General features: G+C 51.6%; 10 non-coding genes across 10 annotated transcripts; 5 read left to right on the top strand and 5 right to left on the bottom strand.

Moving 5' to 3' along the window:
- Positions 1-686: 686 nt before the first annotated feature.
- On the bottom strand, positions 687-779 carry trnay-gua (transfer RNA tyrosine (anticodon GUA)). Its single transcript has 2 exons — positions 743-779; positions 687-722 (listed from the first exon to the last, which is right to left on the bottom strand). It is a non-coding gene; the product is annotated as a tRNA-Tyr (tRNA).
- Positions 780-2191: 1412 nt separating this feature from the next.
- trnar-acg (transfer RNA arginine (anticodon ACG)) lies at positions 2192-2264 on the top strand. The gene has a single exon. It is a non-coding gene; the product is annotated as a tRNA-Arg (tRNA).
- A 1273-nt stretch (positions 2265-3537) lies between these two features.
- trnay-gua (transfer RNA tyrosine (anticodon GUA)) lies at positions 3538-3630 on the bottom strand. Its single transcript has 2 exons — positions 3594-3630; positions 3538-3573 (listed from the first exon to the last, which is right to left on the bottom strand). It is a non-coding gene; the product is annotated as a tRNA-Tyr (tRNA).
- A 1412-nt stretch (positions 3631-5042) lies between these two features.
- trnar-acg (transfer RNA arginine (anticodon ACG)) lies at positions 5043-5115 on the top strand. The gene has a single exon. It is a non-coding gene; the product is annotated as a tRNA-Arg (tRNA).
- Positions 5116-6388: 1273 nt separating this feature from the next.
- trnay-gua (transfer RNA tyrosine (anticodon GUA)) lies at positions 6389-6481 on the bottom strand. The gene is made up of 2 exons: positions 6445-6481; positions 6389-6424 (listed from the first exon to the last, which is right to left on the bottom strand). It is a non-coding gene; the product is annotated as a tRNA-Tyr (tRNA).
- Positions 6482-7893: 1412 nt separating this feature from the next.
- trnar-acg (transfer RNA arginine (anticodon ACG)) lies at positions 7894-7966 on the top strand. Its single transcript has one exon. It is a non-coding gene; the product is annotated as a tRNA-Arg (tRNA).
- Positions 7967-9239: 1273 nt separating this feature from the next.
- trnay-gua (transfer RNA tyrosine (anticodon GUA)) lies at positions 9240-9332 on the bottom strand. The gene is made up of 2 exons: positions 9296-9332; positions 9240-9275 (listed from the first exon to the last, which is right to left on the bottom strand). It is a non-coding gene; the product is annotated as a tRNA-Tyr (tRNA).
- A 1412-nt stretch (positions 9333-10744) lies between these two features.
- On the top strand, positions 10745-10817 carry trnar-acg (transfer RNA arginine (anticodon ACG)). Its single transcript has one exon. It is a non-coding gene; the product is annotated as a tRNA-Arg (tRNA).
- Positions 10818-12090: 1273 nt separating this feature from the next.
- Positions 12091-12183, bottom strand: trnay-gua (transfer RNA tyrosine (anticodon GUA)). Its single transcript has 2 exons — positions 12147-12183; positions 12091-12126 (listed from the first exon to the last, which is right to left on the bottom strand). It is a non-coding gene; the product is annotated as a tRNA-Tyr (tRNA).
- Positions 12184-13595: 1412 nt separating this feature from the next.
- On the top strand, positions 13596-13668 carry trnar-acg (transfer RNA arginine (anticodon ACG)). Its single transcript has one exon. It is a non-coding gene; the product is annotated as a tRNA-Arg (tRNA).
- Positions 13669-14092: the final 424 nt, after the last annotated feature.

Below are 14092 nucleotides of genomic sequence, written 5' to 3'. Positions count from 1 at the left end.
GCACCAGCAGGCGAGCAGCTGCAGGACCGCAAGCCACAATAACCATGGACGAAGCCAAAAAGAGCCGGAGCTTGCGCAAGGCAAGCCAGCTGAGCGGAAACGAGCAGCCACCCCGAGCGTCAGGGTGCAGCCTAGAACCCTGTCTGACTGACACAAGATTTCTTTTGTTTTCTAGTGAGTGCTGAGCATACTACTTCAAAGAACTCCCTGCTTGGGGCAGCTGACGCAAAAGGGTGCGTGAGGAAAGGCCACTCTGTAAGAGTCTGGCGCCATAGTATAGCGAGCGGCTGGAAACTGTGTAAAAGCCCTGGGGCTGTGGCAGCGGAGAATGTTGGTGATGAAATGTAAATGTACATTGTAAATATAAGCTAGTTCGGCAAGTGTAGTGAGGCAGCTGATGTAGTGTATTGAAAGTAAGGGATGTGCATTGCACTTTATCGGAGGTGAAATTTGAAGAGTTGTGTAATGTTGTGTCGGAAGTGTATTTTTGAGGTACAGGGCTGTGTGCTGAGCAGCAGGTGCAAGTGCAGAAGTGAAAGAACTGTGTGCGGGCTGTTATGAGAGAGGAAAAGGGGGTTGGTGCGCCTTGTTCGCAAGATCCGAGCGCGTTGTGTACTTGTGAAATTTAGAGTGCTGCCTCGAGCAAATTGTGGCATTGTGCAGACGTAGTGGAAAAAGGCCGTTGTTCCTTCGAGCCGGAATTGAACCAGCGACCTAAGGATGTCAGTGTTTTGATTTTCCTCTACAGTCCTCCGCTCTACCAGCTGAGCTATCGAAGGGGCAGGAGTTGTGGCACATGCAGCTGATTTAGTGCCATGCACTTTTGGCCACTCAGGGCCTTGTGCGCCTATTGATGGCGCAGCATTGTGGCACCGTGAGCCGCCAGCTGCTCCCCGCAGCTTGTGCGAGTAGTGTAATGGATAAGGCTTCCGTCTGTGGATCGCAAGCTGATAGCGTGCACTCCTTCCTGGCTGGCAGATTTATGCAAACTTTGCATTATGACTCGGGACACCAGGCAAGCTGACTTACTTGGGCGCGCCACCTTTGGCGTCGCTTTCTCAAGTCCCTTCTCAGCGCAGTAGGCACTCTCATTATCTGAAAGTCCTGACTTGGCAATGCCAAGTGACGCACACCACGATAAGCATCAACTGCTGCGAGAGGAACTTCAACGCGGTGAAAGCCGCACTTTGGTCTGTCCGAATTTTGCTGGTCTTCCGGTGCGAGGAGCTGTCGACGACCGAGCGTTGCCGATTGGCACATTCCAAGGTCCAGGACTATGTCCCGAGGGACGCACTGAAGCTTGGCAGGTGTCCCTCCTAGTTGACCTGCGGCCTGCAAGGAAATCCTGCTTCCGGTTGGCCGCCTGCGAGAACATATTCAATGCTTTGCTCCAGTCAGCATGTCTGAGCACCAGCAGGCGAGCAGCTGCAGGACCGCAAGCCAGAAAAATGATGAAAGAAGCCGAAAAGAGCTGGAGCTGACGGAAGGCAAGCGAAGTGAGCGGAAACTAGCAACCGCCACCAGTGTGAAGGAGCAGCCGAGAAGCCCGTGTGACTGACAGGAGGCTTCTTTTTCTTCCAAGGAAGTACTGAGTGTTTGGAAGAGTTACTGCTCCACGGAGCTGCTTGTACGCACCACAGAATGTCGCACGTGAAATGCTGGCAAGTACAGTGAGGCACCTCTTGTAGTGTAATGAGAGAAACTGATCTGTATTGCACTTGATGTCATGTCAAATTTCAACTGTTATGTAATGTATGCTTGCAAATGTTATCAAAAAAGTCTCTTTTTGGAAAGAAAAAGCAACGGTCTGCTGGCGCACAGAAGCAGCTGCACATGTGAAACAGCTGTGTGCAGGGTGTTTTCAGAGAGCAAAGGAGACATTCTGCGCATTGGCGACAACATGTTCCTTCAAAGCAACCTGTCAAGTTAAGAGCACTGGCTTTGGCTAATTGCTGCTTACTCCAAAATGGCAGCTGCACCTTTGAGCTGGAATTGCGGCAGAAACCTAAGGATAACCTTGCTTTGCATGCTCGTGTACTTCACCACTGTTCAAGCTCAAGCATGGAAGGGAAGCAGTGAAGGTGATTCTCTTTGCTGATTGATCACCAAGCGACTCTGACCATTCCCACCCGTGGAGCTGCAAACACCGCAGCTGTGCAGACTGTGAGCTGCAAGTGCAAATGTACCTTTGGGGCCAGTGGCGCAATGGATAACGTGTCTGACTACGGATCAGAAGATTGTAGGTTCGACTCCTACCTGGCTCGTGCTGTTTTTGTACAAACTATGCATTGTGACTTTCTGCGCTTGCGAGCTGGCCGTGCTGCCTGATTCCTTGCAGGGCAAGTGCCTTCATAGCGGCGTAGGCATTTTTCACTCTCAAAATGCGAAGCTCCTCAATGCAATCCGCACTCAAAGTATGCAATGCTGCAAAGCCTTTTCTTTTCCCCTTCACTCAACTCAGCTTTCCAAGGTGGTAAAGTCAAGAAGCCTTGCTTGCCACAGCACAAGAAAGGATATGAAGCCTTTTCAGCACTTTGTGGCTGAGCAGGTGCAACCAATTGGGAGAAGAAGAGCCGGCGCCACTGTTGAGTGCCAAGAACTGGCCGAGCGGAGCGGAGCTAAGAAAGAAGTGGAGAATGCAGGCATCGATCCCGCTACCTCTCGCATGCAAAGCGAGCGCTCTACCACTTGAGCTAATTCCCCAGTGTTGTTGGGGTTGTTAGCCTAGCTTGTTTGGCAGGAGCTCCTCAGCACCACCCTCAACTTGGTCCGTGAGCAGCAGGGAAATCCTGCTTCGGCTTGGCCGGCTGCCTCAAGGCATTCAATGCTTTGCTCCAATCAGCATGTGCGAGCACCAGCAGGCGAGCAGCTGCAGGACCGCAAGCCACAATAACCATGGACGAAGCCAAAAAGAGCCGGAGCTTGCGCAAGGCAAGCCAGCTGAGCGGAAACGAGCAGCCACCCCGAGCGTCAGGGTGCAGCCTAGAACCCTGTCTGACTGACACAAGATTTCTTTTGTTTTCTAGTGAGTGCTGAGCATACTACTTCAAAGAACTCCCTGCTTGGGGCAGCTGACGCAAAAGGGTGCGTGGGGAAAGGCCACTCTGTAAGAGTCTGGCGCCATAGTATAGCGAGCGGCTGGAAACTGTGTAAAAGCCCTGGGGCTGTGGCAGCGGAGAATGTTGGTGATGAAATGTAAATGTACATTGTAAATATAAGCTAGTTCGGCAAGTGTAGTGAGGCAGCTGATGTAGTGTATTGAAAGTAAGGGATGTGCATTGCACTTTATCGGAGGTGAAATTTGAAGAGTTGTGTAATGTTGTGTCGGAAGTGTATTTTTGAGGTACAGGGCTGTGTGCTGAGCAGCAGGTGCAAGTGCAGAAGTGAAAGAACTGTGTGCGGGCTGTTATGAGAGAGGAAAAGGGGGTTGGTGCGCCTTGTTCGCAAGATCCGAGCGCGTTGTGTACTTGTGAAATTTAGAGTGCTGCCTCGAGCAAATTGTGGCATTGTGCAGACGTAGTGGAAAAAGGCCGTTGTTCCTTCGAGCCGGAATTGAACCAGCAACCTAAGGATGTCAGTGTTTTGATTTTCCTCTACAGTCCTCCGCTCTACCAGCTGAGCTATCGAAGGGGCAGGAGTTGTGGCACATGCAGCTGATTTAGTGCCATGCACTTTTGGCCACTCAGGGCCTTGTGCGCCTATTGATGGCGCAGCACTGTGGCACCGTGAGCCGCCAGCTGCTCCCCGCAGCTTGTGCGAGTAGTGTAATGGATAAGGCTTCCGTCTGTGGATCGCAAGCTGATAGCGTGCACTCCTTCCTGGCTGGCAGATTTATGCAAACTTTGCATTATGACTCGGGACACCAGGCAAGCTGACTTACTTGGGCGCGCCACCTTTGGCGTCGCTTTCTCAAGTCCCTTCTCAGCGCAGTAGGCACTCTCATTATCTGAAAGTCCTGACTTGGCAATGCCAAGTGACGCACACCACGATAAGCATCAACTGCTGCGAGAGGAACTTCAACGCGGTGAAAGCCACACTTTGGTCTGTCCGAATTTTGCTGGTCTTCCGGTGCGAGGAGCTGTCGACGACCGAGCGTTGCCGATTGGCACATTCCAAGGTCCAGGACTATGTCCCGAGGGACGCACTGAAGCTTGGCAGGTGTCCCTCCTAGTTGACCTGCGGCCTGCAAGGAAATCCTGCTTCCGGTTGGCTGCCTGCGAGAACATATTCAATGCTTTGCTCCAGTCAGCATGTCTGAGCACCAGCAGGCGAGCAGCTGCAGGACCGCAAGCCAGGAAAATGATGAAAGAAGCCGAAAAGAGCTGGAGCTGACGGAAGGCAAGCGAAGTGAGCGGAAACTAGCAACCGCCACCAGTGTGAAGGAGCAGCCGAGAAGCCTGTGTGACTGACAGGAGGCTTCTTTTTCTTCCAAGGAAGTACTGAGTGTTTGGAAGAGTTACTGCTCCACGGAGCTGCTTGTACGCACCACAGAATGTCGCACGTGAAATGCTGGCAAGTACAGTGAGGCACCTCTTGTAGTGTAATGAGAGAAACTGATCTGTATTGCACTTGATGTCATGTCAAATTTCAACTGTTATGTAATGTATGCTTGCAAATGTTATCAAAAAAGTCTCTTTTTGGAAAGAAAAAGCAACGGTCTGCTGGCGCACAGAAGCAGCTGCACATGTGAAACAGCTGTGTGCAGGGTGTTTTCAGAGAGCAAAGGAGACATTCTGCGCATTGGCGACAACATGTTCCTTCAAAGCAACCTGTCAAGTTAAGAGCACTGGCTTCGGCTAATTGCTGCTTACTCCAAAATGGCAGCTGCACCTTTGAGCTGGAATTGCGGCAGAAACCTAAGGATAACCTTGCTTTGCATGCTCGTGTACTTCACCACTGTTCAAGCTCAAGCATGGAAGGGAAGCAGTGAAGGTGATTCTCTTTGCTGATTGATCACCAAGCGACTCTGACCATTCCCACCCGTGGAGCTGCAAACACCGCAGCTGTGCAGACTGTGAGCTGCAAGTGCAAATGTACCTTTGGGGCCAGTGGCGCAATGGATAACGTGTCTGACTACGGATCAGAAGATTGTAGGTTCGACTCCTACCTGGCTCGTGCTGTTTTTGTACAAACTATGCATTGTGACTTTCTGCGCTTGCGAGCTGGCCGTGCTGCCTGATTCCTTGCAGGGCAAGTGCCTTCATAGCGGCGTAGGCATTTTTCACTCTCAAAATGCGAAGCTCCTCAATGCAATCCGCACTCAAAGTATGCAATGCTGCAAAGCCTTTTCTTTTCCCCTTCACTCAACTCAGCTTTCCAAGGTGGAAAAGTCAAGAAGCCTTGCTTGCCACAGCACAAGAAAGGATATGAAGCCTTTTCAGCACTTTGTGGCTGAGCAGGTGCAACCAATTGGGAGAAGAAGAGCCGGCGCCACTGTTGAGTGCCAAGAACTGGCCGAGCGGAGCGGAGCTAAGAAAGAAGTGGAGAATGCAGGCATCGATCCCGCTACCTCTCGCATGCAAAGCGAGCGCTCTACCACTTGAGCTAATTCCCCAGTGTTGTTGGGGTTGTTAGCCTAGCTTGTTTGGCAGGAGCTCCTCAGCACCACCCTCAACTTGGTCCGTGAGCAGCAGGGAAATCCTGCTTCGGCTTGGCCGGCTGCCTCAAGGCATTCAATGCTTTGCTCCAATCAGCATGTGCGAGCACCAGCAGGCGAGCAGCTGCAGGACCGCAAGCCACAATAACCATGGACGAAGCCAAAAAGAGCCGGAGCTTGCGCAAGGCAAGCCAGCTGAGCGGAAACGAGCAGCCACCCCGAGCGTCAGGGTGCAGCCTAGAACCCTGTCTGACTGACACAAGATTTCTTTTGTTTTCTAGTGAGTGCTGAGCATACTACTTCAAAGAACTCCCTGCTTGGGGCAGCTGACGCAAAAGGGTGCGTGAGGAAAGGCCACTCTGTAAGAGTCTGGCGCCATAGTATAGCGAGCGGCTGGAAACTGTGTAAAAGCCCTGGGGCTGTGGCAGCGGAGAATGTTGGTGATGAAATGTAAATGTACATTGTAAATATAAGCTAGTTCGGCAAGTGTAGTGAGGCAGCTGATGTAGTGTATTGAAAGTAAGGGATGTGCATTGCACTTTATCGGAGGTGAAATTTGAAGAGTTGTGTAATGTTGTGTCGGAAGTGTATTTTTGAGGTACAGGGCTGTGTGCTGAGCAGCAGGTGCAAGTGCAGAAGTGAAAGAACTGTGTGCGGGCTGTTATGAGAGAGGAAAAGGGGGTTGGTGCGCCTTGTTCGCAAGATCCGAGCGCGTTGTGTACTTGTGAAATTTAGAGTGCTGCCTCGAGCAAATTGTGGCATTGTGCAGACGTAGTGGAAAAAGGCCGTTGTTCCTTCGAGCCAGAATTGAACCAGCGACCTAAGGATGTCAGTGTTTTGATTTTCCTCTACAGTCCTCCGCTCTACCAGCTGAGCTATCGAAGGGGCAGGAGTTGTGGCACATGCAGCTGATTTAGTGCCATGCACTTTTGGCCACTCAGGGCCTTGTGCGCCTATTGATGGCGCAGCATTGTGGCACCGTGAGCCGCCAGCTGCTCCCCGCAGCTTGTGCGAGTAGTGTAATGGATAAGGCTTCCGTCTGTGGATCGCAAGCTGATAGCGTGCACTCCTTCCTGGCTGGCAGATTTATGCAAACTTTGCATTATGACTCGGGACACCAGGCAAGCTGACTTACTTGGGCGCGCCACCTTTGGCGTCGCTTTCTCAAGTCCCTTCTCAGCGCAGTAGGCACTCTCATTATCTGAAAGTCCTGACTTGGCAATGCCAAGTGACGCACACCACGATAAGCATCAACTGCTGCGAGAGGAACTTCAACGCGGTGAAAGCCGCACTTTGGTCTGTCCGAATTTTGCTGGTCTTCCGGTGCGAGGAGCTGTCGACGACCGAGCGTTGCCGATTGGCACATTCCAAGGTCCAGGACTATGTCCCGAGGGACGCACTGAAGCTTGGCAGGTGTCCCTCCTAGTTGACCTGCGGCCTGCAAGGAAATCCTGCTTCCGGTTGGCCGCCTGCGAGAACATATTCAATGCTTTGCTCCAGTCAGCATGTCTGAGCACCAGCAGGCGAGCAGCTGCAGGACCGCAAGCCAGAAAAATGATGAAAGAAGCCGAAAAGAGCTGGAGCTGACGGAAGGCAAGCGAAGTGAGCGGAAACTAGCAACCGCCACCAGTGTGAAGGAGCAGCCGAGAAGCCTGTGTGACTGACAGGAGGCTTCTTTTTCTTCCAAGGAAGTACTGAGTGTTTGGAAGAGTTACTGCTCCACGGAGCTGCTTGTACGCACCACAGAATGTCGCACGTGAAATGCTGGCAAGTACAGTGAGGCACCTCTTGTAGTGTAATGAGAGAAACTGATCTGTATTGCACTTGATGTCATGTCAAATTTCAACTGTTATGTAATGTATGCTTGCAAATGTTATCAAAAAAGTCTCTTTTTGGAAAGAAAAAGCAACGGTCTGCTGGCGCACAGAAGCAGCTGCACATGTGAAACAGCTGTGTGCAGGGTGTTTTCAGAGAGCAAAGGAGACATTCTGCGCATTGGCGACAACATGTTCCTTCAAAGCAACCTGTCAAGTTAAGAGCACTGGCTTCGGCTAATTGCTGCTTACTCCAAAATGGCAGCTGCACCTTTGAGCTGGAATTGCGGCAGAAACCTAAGGATAACCTTGCTTTGCATGCTCGTGTACTTCACCACTGTTCAAGCTCAAGCATGGAAGGGAAGCAGTGAAGGTGATTCTCTTTGCTGATTGATCACCAAGCGACTCTGACCATTCCCACCCGTGGAGCTGCAAACACCGCAGCTGTGCAGACTGTGAGCTGCAAGTGCAAATGTACCTTTGGGGCCAGTGGCGCAATGGATAACGTGTCTGACTACGGATCAGAAGATTGTAGGTTCGACTCCTACCTGGCTCGTGCTGTTTTTGTACAAACTATGCATTGTGACTTTCTGCGCTTGCGAGCTGGCCGTGCTGCCTGATTCCTTGCAGGGCAAGTGCCTTCATAGCGGCGTAGGCATTTTTCACTCTCAAAATGCGAAGCTCCTCAATGCAATCCGCACTCAAAGTATGCAATGCTGCAAAGCCTTTTCTTTTCCCCTTCACTCAACTCAGCTTTCCAAGGTGGAAAAGTCAAGAAGCCTTGCTTGCCACAGCACAAGAAAGGATATGAAGCCTTTTCAGCACTTTGTGGCTGAGCAGGTGCAACCAAGTGGGAGAAGAAGAGCCGGCGCCACTGTTGAGTGCCAAGAACTGGCCGAGCGGAGCGGAGCGAAGAAAGAAGTGGAGAATGCAGGCATCGATCCCGCTACCTCTCGCATGCAAAGCGAGCGCTCTACCACTTGAGCTAATTCCCCAGTGTTGTTGGGGTTGTTAGCCTAGCTTGTTTGGCAGGAGCTCCTCAGCACCACCCTCAACTTGGTCCGTGAGCAGCAGGGAAATCCTGCTTCGGCTTGGCCGGCTGCCTCAAGGCATTCAATGCTTTGCTCCAATCAGCATGTGCGAGCACCAGCAGGCGAGCAGCTGCAGGACCGCAAGCCACAATAACCATGGACGAAGCCAAAAAGAGCCGGAGCTTGCGCAAGGCAAGCCAGCTGAGCGGAAACGAGCAGCCACCCCGAGCGTCAGGGTGCAGCCTAGAACCCTGTCTGACTGACACAAGATTTCTTTTGTTTTCTAGTGAGTGCTGAGCATACTACTTCAAAGAACTCCCTGCTTGGGGCAGCTGACGCAAAAGGGTGCGTGAGGAAAGGCCACTCTGTAAGAGTCTGGCGCCATAGTATAGCGAGCGGCTGGAAACTGTGTAAAAGCCCTGGGGCTGTGGCAGCGGAGAATGTTGGTGATGAAATGTAAATGTACATTGTAAATATAAGCTAGTTCGGCAAGTGTAGTGAGGCAGCTGATGTAGTGTATTGAAAGTAAGGGATGTGCATTGCACTTTATCGGAGGTGAAATTTGAAGAGTTGTGTAATGTTGTGTCGGAAGTGTATTTTTGAGGTACAGGGCTGTGTGCTGAGCAGCAGGTGCAAGTGCAGAAGTGAAAGAACTGTGTGCGGGCTGTTACGAGAGAGGAAAAGGGGGTTGGTGCGCCTTGTTCGCAAGATCCGAGCGCGTTGTGTACTTGTGAAATTTAGAGTGCTGCCTCGAGCAAATTGTGGCATTGTGCAGACGTAGTGGAAAAAGGCCGTTGTTCCTTCGAGCCGGAATTGAACCGGCGACCTAAGGATGTCAGTGTTTTGATTTTCCTCTACAGTTCTCCGCTCTACCAGCTGAGCTATCGAAGGGGCAGGAGTTGTGGCACATGCAGCTGATTTAGTGCCATGCACTTTTGGCCACTCAGGGCCTTGTGCGCCTATTGATGGCGCAGCACTGTGGCACCGTGAGCCGCCAGCTGCTCCCCGCAGCTTGTGCGAGTAGTGTAATGGATAAGGCTTCCGTCTGTGGATCGCAAGCTGATAGCGTGCACTCCTTCCTGGCTGGCAGATTTATGCAAACTTTGCATTATGACTCGGGACACCAGGCAAGCTGACTTACTTGGGCGCGCCACCTTTGGCGTCGCTTTCTCAAGTCCCTTCTCAGCGCAGTAGGCACTCTCATTATCTGAAAGTCCTGACTTGGCAATGCCAAGTGACGCACACCACGATAAGCATCAACTGCTGCGAGAGGAACTTCAACGCGGTGAAAGCCGCACTTTGGTCTGTCCGAATTTTGCTGGTCTTCCGGTGCGAGGAGCTGTCGACGACCGAGCGTTGCCGATTGGCACATTCCAAGGTCCAGGACTATGTCCCGAGGGACGCACTGAAGCTTGGCAGGTGTCCCTCCTAGTTGACCTGCGGCCTGCAAGGAAATCCTGCTTCCGGTTGGCCGCCTGCGAGAACATATTCAATGCTTTGCTCCAGTCAGCATGTCTGAGCACCAGCAGGCGAGCAGCTGCAGGACCGCAAGCCAGGAAAATGATGAAAGAAGCCGAAAAGAGCTGGAGCTGACGGAAGGCAAGCGAAGTGAGCGGAAACTAGCAACCGCCACCAGTGTGAAGGAGCAGCCGAGAAGCCTGTGTGACTGACAGGAGGCTTCTTTTTCTTCCAAGGAAGTACTGAGTGTTTGGAAGAGTTACTGCTCCACGGAGCTGCTTGTACGCACCACAGAATGTCGCACGTGAAATGCTGGCAAGTACAGTGAGGCACCTCTTGTAGTGTAATGAGAGAAACTGATCTGTATTGCACTTGATGTCATGTCAAATTTCAACTGTTATGTAATGTATGCTTGCAAATGTTATCAAAAAAGTCTCTTTTTGGAAAGAAAAAGCAACGGTCTGCTGGCGCACAGAAGCAGCTGCACATGTGAAACAGCTGTGTGCAGGGTGTTTTCAGAGAGCAAAGGAGACATTCTGCGCATTGGCGACAACATGTTCCTTCAAAGCAACCTGTCAAGTTAAGAGCACTGGCTTCGGCTAATTGCTGCTTACTCCAAAATGGCAGCTGCACCTTTGAGCTGGAATTGCGGCAGAAACCTAAGGATAACCTTGCTTTGCATGCTCGTGTACTTCACCACTGTTCAAGCTCAAGCATGGAAGGGAAGCAGTGAAGGTGATTCTCTTTGCTGATTGATCACCAAGCGACTCTGACCATTCCCACCCGTGGAGCTGCAAACACCGCAGCTGTGCAGACTGTGAGCTGCAAGTGCAAATGTACCTTTGGGGCCAGTGGCGCAATGGATAACGTGTCTGACTACGGATCAGAAGATTGTAGGTTCGACTCCTACCTGGCTCGTGCTGTTTTTGTACAAACTATGCATTGTGACTTTCTGCGCTTGCGAGCTGGCCGTGCTGCCTGATTCCTTGCAGGGCAAGTGCCTTCATAGCGGCGTAGGCATTTTTCACTCTCAAAATGCGAAGCTCCTCAATGCAATCCGCACTCAAAGTATGCAATGCTGCAAAGCCTTTTCTTTTCCCCTTCACTCAACTCAGCTTTCCAAGGTGGAAAAGTCAAGAAGCCTTGCTTGCCACAGCACAAGAAAGGATATGAAGCCTTTTCAGCACTTTGTGGCTGAGCAGGTGCAACCAATTGGGAGAAGAAGAGCCGGCGCCACTGTTGAGTGCCAAGAACTGGCCGAGCGGAGCGGAGCTAAGAAAGAAGTGGAGAATGCAGGCATCGATCCCGCTACCTCTCGCATGCAAAGCGAGCGCTCTACCACTTGAGCTAATTCCCCAGTGTTGTTGGGGTTGTTAGCCTAGCTTGTTTGGCAGGAGCTCCTCAGCACCACCCTCAACTTGGTCCGTGAGCAGCAGGGAAATCCTGCTTCGGCTTGACCGGCTGCCTCAAGGCATTCAATGCTTTGCTCCAATCAGCATGTGCGAGCACCAGCAGGCGACCAGCTGCAGGACCGCAAGCCACAATAACCATGGACGAAGCCAAAAAGAGCCGGAGCTTGCGCAAGGCAAGCCAGCTGAGCGGAAACGAGCAGCCACCCCGAGCGTCAGGGTGCAGCCTAGAACCCTGTCTGACTGACACAAGATTTCTTTTGTTTTCTAGTGAGTGCTGAGCATACTACTTCAAAGAACTCCCTGCTTGGGGCAGCTGACGCAAAAGGGTGCGTGAGGAAAGGCCACTCTGTAAGAGTCTGGCGCCATAGTATAGCGAGCGGCTGGAAACTGTGTAAAAGCCCTGGGGCTGTGGCAGCGGAGAATGTTGGTGATGAAATGTAAATGTACATTGTAAATATAAGCTAGTTCGGCAAGTGTAGTGAGGCAGCTGATGTAGTGTATTGAAAGTAAGGGATGTGCATTGCACTTTATCGGAGGTGAAATTTGAAGAGTTGTGTAATGTTGTGTCGGAAGTGTATTTTTGAGGTACAGGGCTGTGTGCTGAGCAGCAGGTGCAAGTGCAGAAGTGAAAGAACTGTGTGCGGGCTGTTATGAGAGAGGAAAAGGGGGTTGGTGCGCCTTGTTCGCAAGATCCGAGCGCGTTGTGTACTTGTGAAATTTAGAGTGCTGCCTCGAGCAAATTGTGGCATTGTGCAGACGTAGTGGAAAAAGGCCGTTGTTCCTTCGAGCCGGAATTGAACCAGCGACCTAAGGATGTCAGTGTTTTGATTTTCCTCTACAGTCCTCTGCTCTACCAGCTGAGCTATCGAAGGGGTTGGAGTTGTGGCACATGCAGCTGATTTAGTGCCATGCACTTTTGGCCACTCAGGGCCTTGTGCGCCTATTGATGGCGCAGCACTGTGGCACCGTGAGCCGCCAGCTGCTCCCCGCAGCTTGTGCGAGTAGTGTAATGGATAAGGCTTCCGTCTGTGGATCGCAAGCTGATAGCGTGCACTCCTTCCTGGCTGGCAGATTTATGCAAACTTTGCATTATGACTCGGGACACCAGGCAAGCTGACTTACTTGGGCGCGCCACCTTTGGCGTCGCTTTCTCAAGTCCCTTCTCAGCGCAGTAGGCACTCTCATTATCTGAAAGTCCTGACTTGGCAATGCCAAGTGACGCACACCACGATAAGCATCAACTGCTGCGAGAGGAACTTCAACGCGGTGAAAGCCGCACTTTGGTCTGTCCGAATTTTGCTGGTCTTCCGGTGCGAGGAGCTGTCGACGACCGAGCGTTGCCGATTGGTACATTCCAAGGTCCAGGACTATGTCCCGAGGGACGCACTGAAGCTTGGCAGGTGTCCCTCCTAGTTGACCTGCGGCCTGCAAGGAAATCCTGCTTCCGGTTGGCCGCCTGCGAGAACATATTCAATGCTTTGCTCCAGTCAGCATGTCTGAGCACCAGCAGGCGAGCAGCTGCAGGACCGCAAGCCAGAAAAATGATGAAAGAAGCCGAAAAGAGCTGGAGCTGACGGAAGGCAAGCGAAGTGAGCGGAAACTAGCAACCGCCACCAGTGTGAAGGAGCAGCCGAGAAGCCCGTGTGACTGACAGGAGGCTTCTTTTTCTTCCAAGGAAGTACTGAGTGTTTGGAAGAGTTACTGCTCCACGGAGCTGCTTGTACGCACCACAGAATGTCGCACGTGAAATGCTGGCAAGTACAGTGAGGCACCTCTTGTAGTGTAATGAGAGAAACTGATCTGTATTGCACTTGATGTCATGTCAAATTTCAACTGTTATGTAATGTATGCTTGCAAATTTTATCAAAAAAGTCTCTTTTTGGAAAGAAAAAGCAACGGTCTGCTGGCGCACAGAAGCAGCTGCACATGTGAAACAGCTGTGTGCAGGGTGTTTTCAGAGAGCAAAGGAGACATTCTGCGCATTGGCGACAACATGTTCCTTCAAAGCAACCTGTCAAGTTAAGAGCACTGGCTTCGGCTAATTGCTGCTTACTCCAAAATGGCAGCTGCACCTTTGAGCTGGAATTGCGGCAGAAACCTAAGGATAACCTTGCTTTGCATGCTCGTGTACTTCACCACTGTTCAAGCTCAAGCATGGAAGGGAAGCAGTGAAGGTGATTCTCTTTGCTGATTGATCACCAAGCGACTCTGACCATTCCCACCCGTGGAGCTGCAAACACCGCAGCTGTGCAGACTGTGAGCTGCAAGTGCAAATGTGCCTTTGGGGCCAGTGGCGCAATGGATAACGTGTCTGACTACGGATCAGAAGATTGTAGGTTCGACTCCTACCTGGCTCGTGCTGTTTTTGTACAAACTATGCATTGTGACTTTCTGCGCTTGCGAGCTGGCCGTGCTGCCTGATTCCTTGCAGGGCAAGTGCCTTCATAGCGGCGTAGGCATTTTTCACTCTCAAAATGCGAAGCTCCTCAATGCAATCCGCACTCAAAGTATGCAATGCTGCAAAGCCTTTTCTTTTCCCCTTCACTCAACTCAGCTTTCCAAGGTGGAAAAGTCAAGAAGCCTTGCTTGCCACAGCACAAGAAAGGATATGAAGCCTTTTCAGCACTTTGTGGCTGAGCAGGTGCAACCAATTGGGAGAAGAAGAGCCGGCGCCACTGTTGAGTGCCAAGAACTGGCCGAGCGGAGAGGAGCTAAGAAAGAAGTGGAGAATGCAGGCATCGATCCCGCTACCTCTCGCATGCAAAGCGAGCGCTCTACCAC

The sequence above is a fragment of the Heterodontus francisci genome, unplaced genomic scaffold (assembly GCF_036365525.1).
Source record: "Heterodontus francisci isolate sHetFra1 unplaced genomic scaffold, sHetFra1.hap1 HAP1_SCAFFOLD_1708, whole genome shotgun sequence".
Classification (NCBI taxonomy): domain Eukaryota; kingdom Metazoa; phylum Chordata; class Chondrichthyes; order Heterodontiformes; family Heterodontidae; genus Heterodontus; species Heterodontus francisci.
Note: the sequence above shows the minus strand (reverse complement) of the source record. Positions and strands in the feature narration are given on the sequence as shown.